Raw genomic sequence first — 11,102 nt, 5'->3', positions numbered from 1 at the left:
TGATTGCAGCCATGAAATTAAATGACACTTACTCCTTGGAAGGAAAGTTATGACCAACCTACACAGCATATTCAAAAGCAGAGACATTATTTTGCCAACAAAGGTCTGTCAGTCAAGGCTATGGTTTTTCCAGTAGTCATGTATGGATGTGAGAGTTGGACTGTGAAGAAAGCTGAGTGCCGAAGAATTGATGCTTTTGAACTGTGGTTCCAACTGTGGTTGGAGAAGACTCTTGAGAGTCCCTTGGACTGCAAGGAGATCCAACCAGTCTATCCTAAAGGAGATCAGTCCTGGGTGTTCATTGGAAGGACTGATGCTAAAGCTGAAATTCCAGTACTTTGGCCACCGCATGTAAAGATTTGACTCAGTGGAAAAGACCCTGATGCTGGGAGGGATTGGGGGCAGGAGAAGGGGCTGACAGAGGATGAGATGGCTGGATGGCATCACCGACTCAACGGACATGAGTTTGAGTAAACTCTGGGAGTTGGTGATGGACAGGGAGGCCTGGCGTGCTGCAATTCATGGGGTCGCGAAGAGTCGGACACGACTGAGCGACTGAACTGAACTGACTGGTGCAAGCACTAGAGCTAAGACTGTAGAATTGAATTCCAGAAAACTGTATGGCTTGAACTGTTTAAACTACAGAATTAAAGTCTCTTAAAGGACTTATTTCTATGACAGAGGATGTTTTTCAATTCAGAAAGATTGATTTACTCATTTCTTCCCTATGGACATCTGCTCCTTTGGCATCATAGTACCTATGAAACTGAATAAAGTCAAAAGTTTTGTAATGGGCATATAATCAGAGAGAAGGGAGTAGACTAAGTAGAAGGCTATTTCTTTTAAAACATGGAAGGTCTGGAAATTTTTATCTATTTTTCTATTTCTCTAAGATCAAATTCTTACTATTTATTTCTCCTTTTTATATACTTCCTGTATATAAATGTAACATTCCGTTATTATATACAGTTGTCCCTCTGTATTCACAGGTTCTGCATCTGGGGATTCAACCAATATCAGATGGAAGAAATTGAGGAAAAAAATTTCAGAAAGTTCCAAAAGGCAAAACTTGAATTTGCCATGCACTGGCAACTTTTCATATAGCATTCGGATTTTATTTGCAACTATTTACACATAGTCTATCTTATATTAAGAATTATAAGTAAAATAGAGATGACTTAAAGTTATACGGGAGGATACAGTGCAGTTCAGTTCAGTTGCTCAGTTGGGTCTGACTCTTTGCTACCCCATGAACTGCAGCACACCAGGCTTCCCTGTCCATCACCAACTCCCAGAGCTTGCTCAAACTCATGTCCATCGAGTTGGTGATGCCATCCAACCATCTCATCCTCTGTGGTCCCCTTCTCCTCCCACCTTCAATCTTTCCCAGCATCAGGATCTTTTCCAGTGAGTCAGTTCTTTGCATCAGATGGCCAAAGGATTGGAGTTTCAGCTTCAGCATCAGTCCTTCCAGTGAATATTCAGGACTGATTTCCTTGAGGATTGAGTGGTTGGATCCCCTTGCAGTCCAAAAAACTCTCAAGAGTCTTCTCCAACACCACAGTTCAAAAGCATCCGTTCTTTGGCTCTCAGTTTTCTTTATAGTCCAATTCTCACATCCATACATGACTACTGGAAAAACCATAGCCTTGAGTAGATGGACCTTTGTTGGCAAAGTAATGTCTCTGCTTTTTTAATATGCTGTCTAGGTTTGTCATAGCTTTTCTTCCAAGGAGCAAATGTCTTTCAGTTTGTTGGCTGCAGTCACCATCTGCAGTGATTTTAGAGCCCAAGAAAATAAAGGCTGTCACTGTTTCCATTGTTTCCCCATCTATTTGCTATGAAGTGATGGGACCAGATGCCATGATCTTAGTTTGAATGTTGACTTTTAAACCAACTTTTTTCACTCTCCTCTTTCACTTTCATCAAGAGGCTCTTCAGTTCTTATTCACTTTCCACCACAAAGGTGGTGTTATCTGCATATCTGAGGTTATTGATATTTCTCCTGGCAATCTTGATTCCAGCTTGTGCTTCATCCAGCCCAGCATTTCACATGATATACTCTGCATGTCAGTTAAATAAGCAGGGTGACAATATACAACCTTGCCGTACTCCTTTCCCAGTTTGGAAACAGTCTGTTGTTCCATGTCCAGTTCTAATTGTTGCTTCTTGACCTCCATACAGATTTTTCTGGAGGCAGATAAGGTCTGGTAGTTCCATCTCTTTAAGAATTTTTCACAGTTTGCTGTGATTCACCAGTCAAAGGTTTTGGCATAGTCAAGAAAGCAGAAATAGATGTTTTTCTGGAACTCTCTTGCTTTTTCGACGATCCAGCAGATGTTGGCAACTTGATCTCTGGTTCCTCTGCCTTTTCTAAAACCAGCTTGAACATCTGGAAGTTCACGATTCACTTATTGTTGAAGCCTGGCTTGGAGAATTTTGAGCATTACTTTACTAGCGTGTGAGATGAGTGCAATTGTGCAGTAGTTTGAGGATTCTTTGGCATTGCCTTTCTTTGGGATTGGAATGAAAACTGACCTTTTCCAGTCCTGTGGCCACTGCTGAGTTTTCCAAATGTGCTGGCATATTGAGTGCAGCACTTTCACAGCATCATCTTTCAGGATTTGAAATAGCTCAACTGGAATTCCATCACCTCCACTAGCTTTGTTTGTAGTGAGGCTTCCTAAGGTCCTCTTGACTTCGCATTCCAGGATGTCTGGCTCTAGGTGAGTGATCACATCATCGTGCTTATCTGGGTCATGCAGATCTTTTTTGTACAGTTCTTCTGTGTATTCTTGCTACGTCTTCTTAAGATCTTCTGCTTCTTTTATGTCCATACCATTTCTGTCCTTTATTGTGCCCATCTTTATATGGAATGTTCCCTTGGTATCTCTAATTTTCTTGAGGAGATCTCTAGTCTTTCCCATTCTATTGTTTTCCTCTGTTTCTTTGCATTGCTCACTGAGGAAGGCTTTCTTGCCTCTTATTGCTATTCTTTGGAACTCTGCATTCAAATGGATATATCTTTCCTTTTCTCCTTTGCCTTTCGCTTCTCTTCTTTTCACAGCTATTTGTAAGGCCTCCTCAGACAACCATTTTGCCTTTTTGCATTTCTTTTTCTTGGGGATAGTCTTGAACATTGCCTCCTGTACAATGTCATGAACTTCTGTCCATAGTTCTTCAGATACTCTATCAGATCTAATCCCTTGAATCTGTTTGTCACTTCTACTGTATAATCATAAGGGATTTGATTTAGGTCATACATGAATAGTCCAGTGGTTTTCCCTACTTTCTTCAATTTAAGTCTGAATTTGGCAATAAGGAGTTCATGATCTGAGCCACAGTCAGCTCCCGGTCTTGTTTTTGTTGACTGTATAGAGCTTCTCCATCTTTGGCTGCAAAGAATATAATCAGTCTGATTTCGTTGTTGACCATCTGGTGATGTCCATGTGTAGTCTTCTCTTGTGTTGTTGGAAGAGGGTGTTTGTTGTGACCAGTGCGTTCTCTTGGCAAAACTCTATTAGTCTTTGCTCTGCTTCATTTTGTACTCCAAGGCCAAATTTGCCTTTTGCTCCAGGTGTCTCTTAAGTGAAGTTGCTCAGTCGTGTACGACTCTGTGATCCCATGAACTGTGGCCTACCAGGTTCTCCATCCATAGCATTTTCCAGGCAAGAGTACTGGAGTTGGTTGCCATTTCCTTTTCCAGGGGATCTTTGTGACCTGGGCATCAAACCCAGGTATCTCTTGACTTCCTACTTTTGCATTCCAGTCCCCTATAATCTGTCCTTTTCATTATAGGGGACCAGAATGCAAAAATAGGAAGTCAAGAGATATGGAGGATACATATAGATTATTATGCAAATACACCAATCCCCCATGGATACGATGGGACAAGCATATTATTCCAGACAGGCTCTAAAATATGTAGCAATCTCATTTTAAGGACACATCCTGCTCACTTAGATAAGTCAGGGGATAGTTGCTTAGTTCCAGCAGATGATGTTTAAGGCTTTTCTTATTGTGGGTTATACCTGCAAATGGCTAGTTCATCCAAGTTAGAGTGTTATGTACGATAGAGATGGAATCAGTTTCAGTGAGGAGGCACTAACAATTCCATAAGGCTTTGGGAAAGTGGATCATTTGTTTTGATAAAATTAGATTCTCTACCTAACACCATTCATGAAAATAAATTTTAGAGGGATTAAAGACTCAAATGTTAAGAGGCAACATCCTAAATGTATCAGGAGAAAATGTAGGAAAATGTTTATGACTGGAAAATTAGAAGTCAGTTTTAGGGAATGAGTTGATATGTTTTACTGCATCAAGATTGATAAATTTGAACAGTGTGTATAAGTTCTCTATTACAAAAGGCATCATAAGCCTTCAATAACATGTCTAGCATATGGAAGCAAAGTTCAGAGACAAGTGACAAGGTAGGAGATAATATTTGCCAAACATAGAACACAGAAAATATTAGTATTTAGATCCATAAGATATTCCTACAAAAATGGAAAACTCAAATAAACCAATGAGAACCTGGAAAAAAATCATAGGATAAATTAATTGTAGAAAAATAAATGTAATTGGCCAGTGAACATATAAATAGAAGCTGAATGTCACCAATTATCAAGAAAATTTGATAGAATACTGAGATAATTTTCAACCATTATAAAAATTAAACTCATTAATAAAATGTAAAATGTGGTAGAGTATACATACACACTGCTAATGGGAAGGAAATGGCAACCCACTCCAGTATTCTTGCCTGGAGAATCCCAGGGACAGGGGAGCCTCATTGGCTGCTGTCTATGGGGTCCCACAGAGTCGGACATGACTGAAGCGACTTAGCAGCAGCAGCAGCTAATGGGAATATAAAATTGATACAGCCACATTGAACAGGGCAATTTGGCAATATTGAATAAAATAAAAATACACATATGCTATGAGCCAGCCACTATAGATGTAGCATCTCCTTTTCAAAAACACCGGTACTTGTCCACAAGAAAACATGTACAAGCATGTCCATTGCGGAGTTGGTCACAAAGATCCCCTGGAACAGGAAATGCAGAACCATGAATAAAAGAATGGCTAATAAAGTGTATATTCAAACTGTGTATGTGGTGGTTTGAGGCAGTTTAAAGGGTGTGGTAGGTCTCTGCCAACCTACCCAGCCGCATGCGGTTGGGTAAAAAACAAGTTGCAGGAACTTCCCTGGTGGTCCAGTGGTTAAGACTTTGCCTTTCAGTGCAGGGGTACTGGCTCAGGCTCTGGTCAGGGAACTAGGATCCCACATGCCTTGTGGCCAAAACAACCAAAACATAAAACAGAAGCAATGTTGTAAAAAATTCAATAAAGACTTAAAAAATATAAACAAAATCTTAAAAAAAAAGCAAGTTACAGATATATTTCTATGAGGGACAGGAGTGCAGGTAGGACTTAAAAAGATCTCAAATGTTGCCCCTTTTTTAAACAAAGGTATTTGGAGAGGGCAATGGCACCCCACTCCAGTACTCTTGCCTGGAGAATCCCATGGGTGGAGGAGCCTGGTAGGCTGCAGTCCATGGGGTCACTAGGAGTTGGACACGACTGAGCGAATTCACTTTCACTTTTCACTTTCCTGCATTGGAGAAGGAAATGGCAACCCACTCCAGTGTTCTTGCCTGGAGAATCCCAGGGACGGGGGACCCTGGTGGGCTGCCGTCTATGGGGTCACACAGAGTCGGACACGACTGAAGTGACTTAGCAGTAGCAGTAATGTGTTTATTACTTATTTTATTTTTAAAAAGTTCATTTTCTGATTATTAACTGATGCAGATGAAATATGTGCACTCCCTTTAAACACTTAGAGATGTGTAATACATCAAATAAAATTTAAATACGTATAAACTTAAATACACATATATACATATATAGCATAACTTGAAATCAAGAAAAAGATGTTTTCTTTTATACCAGAAATAAAAAGTGAAGTTGCTCAGTTGTGTCTGACTCTTTGAGACCCCATGGACTGTAGCCTACCAGGCTCCTCTGTCCATGGGATTCTCCAGGCAAGAATACTGGAGTGAGTTGCCATTTCCTTCTCCATGGGATCTTCCTGACCCAGGGATCGAACCTGGGTCTCCCGCATTGCAGCCAGACGCTTTACCCTCTGAGCCACCAGGGAAGCCCCAGAAATAATAAAAAGGGAGCCCCCAACTCTAAGCAGTAAGTGCTAAAACCAAGGGGCTCACAGAGCAAGAGAATCAGTTAGACTTTATTAGTAGGGTTGGGGCTATAACCTCTAGATTTTAGCATCAGAAGCTAACAGATTGTGGAGTAACCAGGTGGTCAAAGGGAATCACCTAACTGGAAAGCAAAAGATGTGAGCAGAATTGATACAGAACAGCACATGCCAGGACCGCCTCCACTCCCACCCCAATACTAGAATTTCAACTTAGAAAAGCAGGGGGTGAAGGAAATCTAAATGAAAGATGAGCATTTCTATTTATCTATCTACCTACCTATTTATTTTTAAAAACCAGACTATTGCATTGAAATTCTTAGAATAAACTGTTAAATACCATTAGCACCTATGAACATTTCTGTTTAAAAGAGACTGGACACTGCAGCAACATGGGTGGATCTAGAGATTATTGTACTAAGTGAAGTGAGTTAGACAAATACCATGAAATCACTTATATGTGGAATATATATATATATACACATGCACACACACACACAGATGAACTTATATACAAAACAAATAGACCTAGAGACATAGAAGACACACTTGAGGTTACCAAAGTGGAAAGGAGAGAGGATAAATGAGTTTGGGATTAACATGTACACACTAATAGATAACAATGTGTTAGCATTGTTTAGCACAGAGAACCATATTCAATATTTTGTAATAACCTGTAATGGAAAAGAATGAAAAAAGATATATATGTTTGTATAACTGAATCACTTTTTTGTACACTGGAAACGAACACAACATTGTAAGTCAACTATATGTCAATAATTTAAAAAAAAATTATGACATATTTACCAATAATAAAATAAAAGACATTGGGCACTGTTTAAATGACTTAAATAACCAGATATAAATAATATTGGACATTTAATTACTTTTCCTATTAAACTTCAGGTACATCCTTAGGAATAATTATAGCAAAATTAAAGTGTTATTTTTTATTCTCTTGTCTGAGCTGTGGTGTGTTAAATGTGCAACCTCATTATTTGTATAATAATCCGTTACAATTTTGTTTACAGATCTATTTCCCTTATCTTTTCAGCATTGTCTATGGTCAAAACTAATTAGAGCTGGTAAGGCAGTTGTTTTGTTTGCTCCAGCCAATGAGACGAAGTGTACCATGCTGCCAAGACTCTTAGCCAGTGAAAGTATCTTGAATTCCCCTCCGTTTAGTGTAATGCAGGTGCCTCATTTGTGTTGTTTGGTTTTAATTTTCTGCTGTTTTCTGGGTTTTAGGGAACAGTTTGACCTAAAATGGCTGACATAATCTATGTAAGTGGTAGTGTTGGCTCACAATACAGAAACAAAAAATACCATGACATCTAAAAAAAAAGAAACCCGCACACGTGTTAGGGTGACCTGAAATAGGAGATAGATAATTAGAAGTTGGCTTCCCCTTCTAGACTTGGCAACATGAGAAAAAGCTTGATCTGTTTGCGTATGAGGCAGCTCCTCCTCATGGGGAAGGCACAGTGTCTTTGTAAACACTTTGAAGATCAACAGTGGAAACCTCTGGAACCTGTGGTAGATACTAGACAATTCCAAACACCTCAGCCACCAGCAGCAGTTTAAACTGAGTGCTCAGGCAGAGCACTTCAGGGCAGGAGTGCTCTGATTCCCTCAAGGCATCCACTGAGCATGGCAACAACCACTCCAACTTGTCTTGGGAGGAAGATTTTAAAGCCACCAAAGACTGCTCCACAGTCCTGCAAGGCAGTACTACTTTTGTGAGACTTTAATTTGAAGTTCTTGTGGACCTGCCATTCAGAGGCACCTATCCCTTCCTAAGCCAGATTTTCCAGTTCTGGGTTGTACCATAATTCACTCAATACAAAATTAACATTAGTCATGATTCTCAGTGGTAAGTATCAGAAACTAACTGTATTAGTTTGCTATGGCTGTCTTGGCAAAGTACGACAAATGACATTGTCTCAGCACAATAGAAATTTATTGTCTCATGATTCTGGAGATCAGAAGTCTGAAATCAAGGTGTCAGTAGAGCCATGATTATGTTACATCAGATGGCAAAAGGGAGATTGTGTGGGTTGGCTAATTCTAATCACAGGAGCCTTTAAACTCAGAGCTTTCTCTGGCTAGTGGCATAGGGGGGAATCTGAGATTCAAAATACAGGCATACCTTGGAGACAGTGTGGGTTCAGTTCCCTAGCTTTGCAGAAAAGTGAATATTGCAATAAAGAGAGTTGCACTTTTTTTTTTTTTTTAGTTCTACCAGTTTATTGCTACCAACCCATCTCCCTCCACCCTCAGGCACGCATGCTCAGTCATGTAACCCCATGGACTGCAGCCCGCCAGGCTCCTCTGTCCGTGGACTTTTCCAGGCAAGAATACTGGAGTAGATTGCCATTTCCTTCCCTGAGAGTTGTACAAATGTTTTAGTTTCCCACTGCATATAAAAATTATTTCCTTTACACTGTAGCATATTAAGTGTGTAATAATAGCATTATGTCTAAAAAATAATGTATGAACTTTAATTTAAAAATACTTTGTTTCTACAAACACTAACTGTCATCTGAGTCTCCAAAGAGTTGTAGTCTTTGTGCTGGTGGAGTCTTGCCTCAGTGTTGATGGCTGCTGACGGATCAGGGTGGTGGTGCTGAAGGTTGGGGTGGCTGTGGCAGTTTCTTAAATAATACCACAGGGCAGTTTACCACATCAGTGACTCTCTCCATGACACATTTCTCTGTAGCATGCAGTGCTGTTTCATGGCATTTTACCTACAACAGAACTTCTTTCAAAATTGGAACCAGTCCTGTCAAACCCTGCCACTACTTTATCAACTAAATTTAAGTAATACTCTAAATCCTTTGTTTTCATTTTAACCATCTTCACAGCATCTTCACCAAGAGTAGATTCCATTTCAAGAAAGCTCTCTGTTGGTCCATAAGAAGCAACTCCTCATCTGTTCAAGTTTTATCATGAGATTGTTGCAATTCAGTCACATCTTTGGGCTCCAATTCTAATTCTAGTTCTCTTGCTCTTTCCCTCAAGCCTACAGTTACTTTTTTCACTGAAGTCTTTTATTCCTCAAGGTCATCCTTGAGAGTTGGAATCAACTTCTTTCAAACTCCTGTTAGTGTTGATGTTCTGACCTTGTCTCATGAATTGTGAATGTTCTTAATGGCATCTAGAATGGTGAATTCTTTCCAAAAGATTTTCAGTTGGCTTTTGTCCAGACTCATCATGAGGAATCGCTGTCTATAGCAGTCGAAGCCCTAGGAAATCTAGTTCTTAAATACTAAGACTTGAAAGTCAGAATTACTTCTTGATCCATGGACTGCAGAATGGATGTTGTGTTAGCAGTCATGAAAACAAAATCAATTAATTAAATAGTTGTACATCTCTATCAGAGCCCTGGGGTGACCAGGTGCATTGTCAGTGAGCAATAATATTTGGAGAGGACTCTTTTTTTCTGAGCAGCAGGTCTCAGCAGTGAGCTGAAAATATTCAGCAAACCATGTTGTAAACAGAGGTGCCATGGCCTGGTTTGATCATCTGTCTAGACCACTATAGCTTTCTCCATCTCAGCAATAGGGCTGTTTTGCTTTCTTACCGTTTGTGTGTTCACTGGAGTAGCACTTTTAATTTCCTTCAAGAACTTTTACTTTGCATTCACAGCTTGGCTAACTGGCACAAGAGGTCTAGCTCTTGTCCTGTCTTGGCTTTCAACGTGCCTTCCTCACTAAGCTTAATCATGTTTAGCTTTTGATGATGTGAGAGACATAATAAACAAAATCGTGAGAGACGACAAAGTGAGAGACTTAGGATTCTTCCCGTCATTTGAAAACTTAGAGGCCATTGTAGGGTTATTAATTGGTCTAATTACAATACTGCTGTGTCCTAGGAAATAGGAAGCTCAAGAAGAGGGAGAGAGGAAGGAGATTGGCTGGTTGGTGGAGCAGTCAGAACACACACAACATTTACAGGTTAAGTTTGCCTTCTTATACGAGTGCAGCTTGTGGCACCCCAAAACAATGATAATATTAGCATCAGAATCACTGATCACAGATCACCATAATATATGTAATAATGAAACAGTTTGAAATAGTGCCAAAATTACCAAAACACGACACCGAGATGTGAAGTGAGCAGATGCTATTGAAAAAATGGTGCTGATAGACTTGGTCAATACAGGATTGCCATACACTTTTAATTTGTTAAAAAAAAAAAAAAAAGCAGCATCCACAGTACAATAAAGCAAAGCATAATAAAATGAAGTATGCCCCATAAGGTGACTCACCACACTATTGCTGCCTTTAAAGTGAAAGGAGCCATGTATTGAACGCAGGCAGCCTTCAGGAGCTGAGAGCAGCCCCCACTGACAGTCAACAGGGAAAGGGGGTCACAGTTCTGTAACCAACACAAACTGAATGTGGGCCCAAATCTGAAGGAGCTAGAAAGTGGGTTCTTTTCTAGAACCCCCAGGTAGGAGTTCAAGCTTGCCAATCTTGGGTTTGACTTCATGAGGCCTGGAGCAGAGAAACCCAGTTGGGTTCACTTACACTGCTCTTTTTCTAAAAAAGAAAAAAATTATTTATCTGTCTGTTTTTGGTTGTGCTGAATCTTCACTGCTGCGTGGGCTTTTCTCTAGCTGTGGGAGGTGGGGGCTCCTCTCTAAGTTGCGGTGCACAGGCCTCTCGTGGTGGCTTCTCTTGTTGCAGAGCGTGGGCTCCAGGGCACTCGGGCTCGCTAGTCGCAGTGGGTGGGCTCTATAGTGTTTGCCATTCCAGGTCTCCAGAGCGTAGGTTCAGTAGTTGTGGTGCATGGGCTTAGTTGCTCTGCAGCACGTGGATTCTTCTCAGACCAGGGATAAAACTCATGTCTTCTGCGTTGGTAGGTGGATTCTTTACCA

The 11,102-nt window shown here is 40.3% G+C and overlaps 1 pseudogene; it reads right to left on the bottom strand.

The window, feature by feature from the left end:
- The window catches only part of LOC104989826, a 14,793-nt pseudogene extending 3,981 nt beyond the window's left edge, over positions 1-10,812 (bottom strand).
- Positions 10,813-11,102: the final 290 nt, after the last annotated feature.

Source organism: Bison bison, unplaced genomic scaffold (genome assembly GCF_000754665.1).
Source record: "Bison bison bison isolate TAMUID 2011002044 unplaced genomic scaffold, Bison_UMD1.0 scf7180017864163, whole genome shotgun sequence".
Taxonomy (NCBI): Eukaryota; Metazoa; Chordata; class Mammalia; order Artiodactyla; family Bovidae; genus Bison; species Bison bison.
The sequence above is the reverse complement of the archived record's forward strand: the minus strand, read 5'-3'. Positions and strand labels throughout refer to the sequence as shown.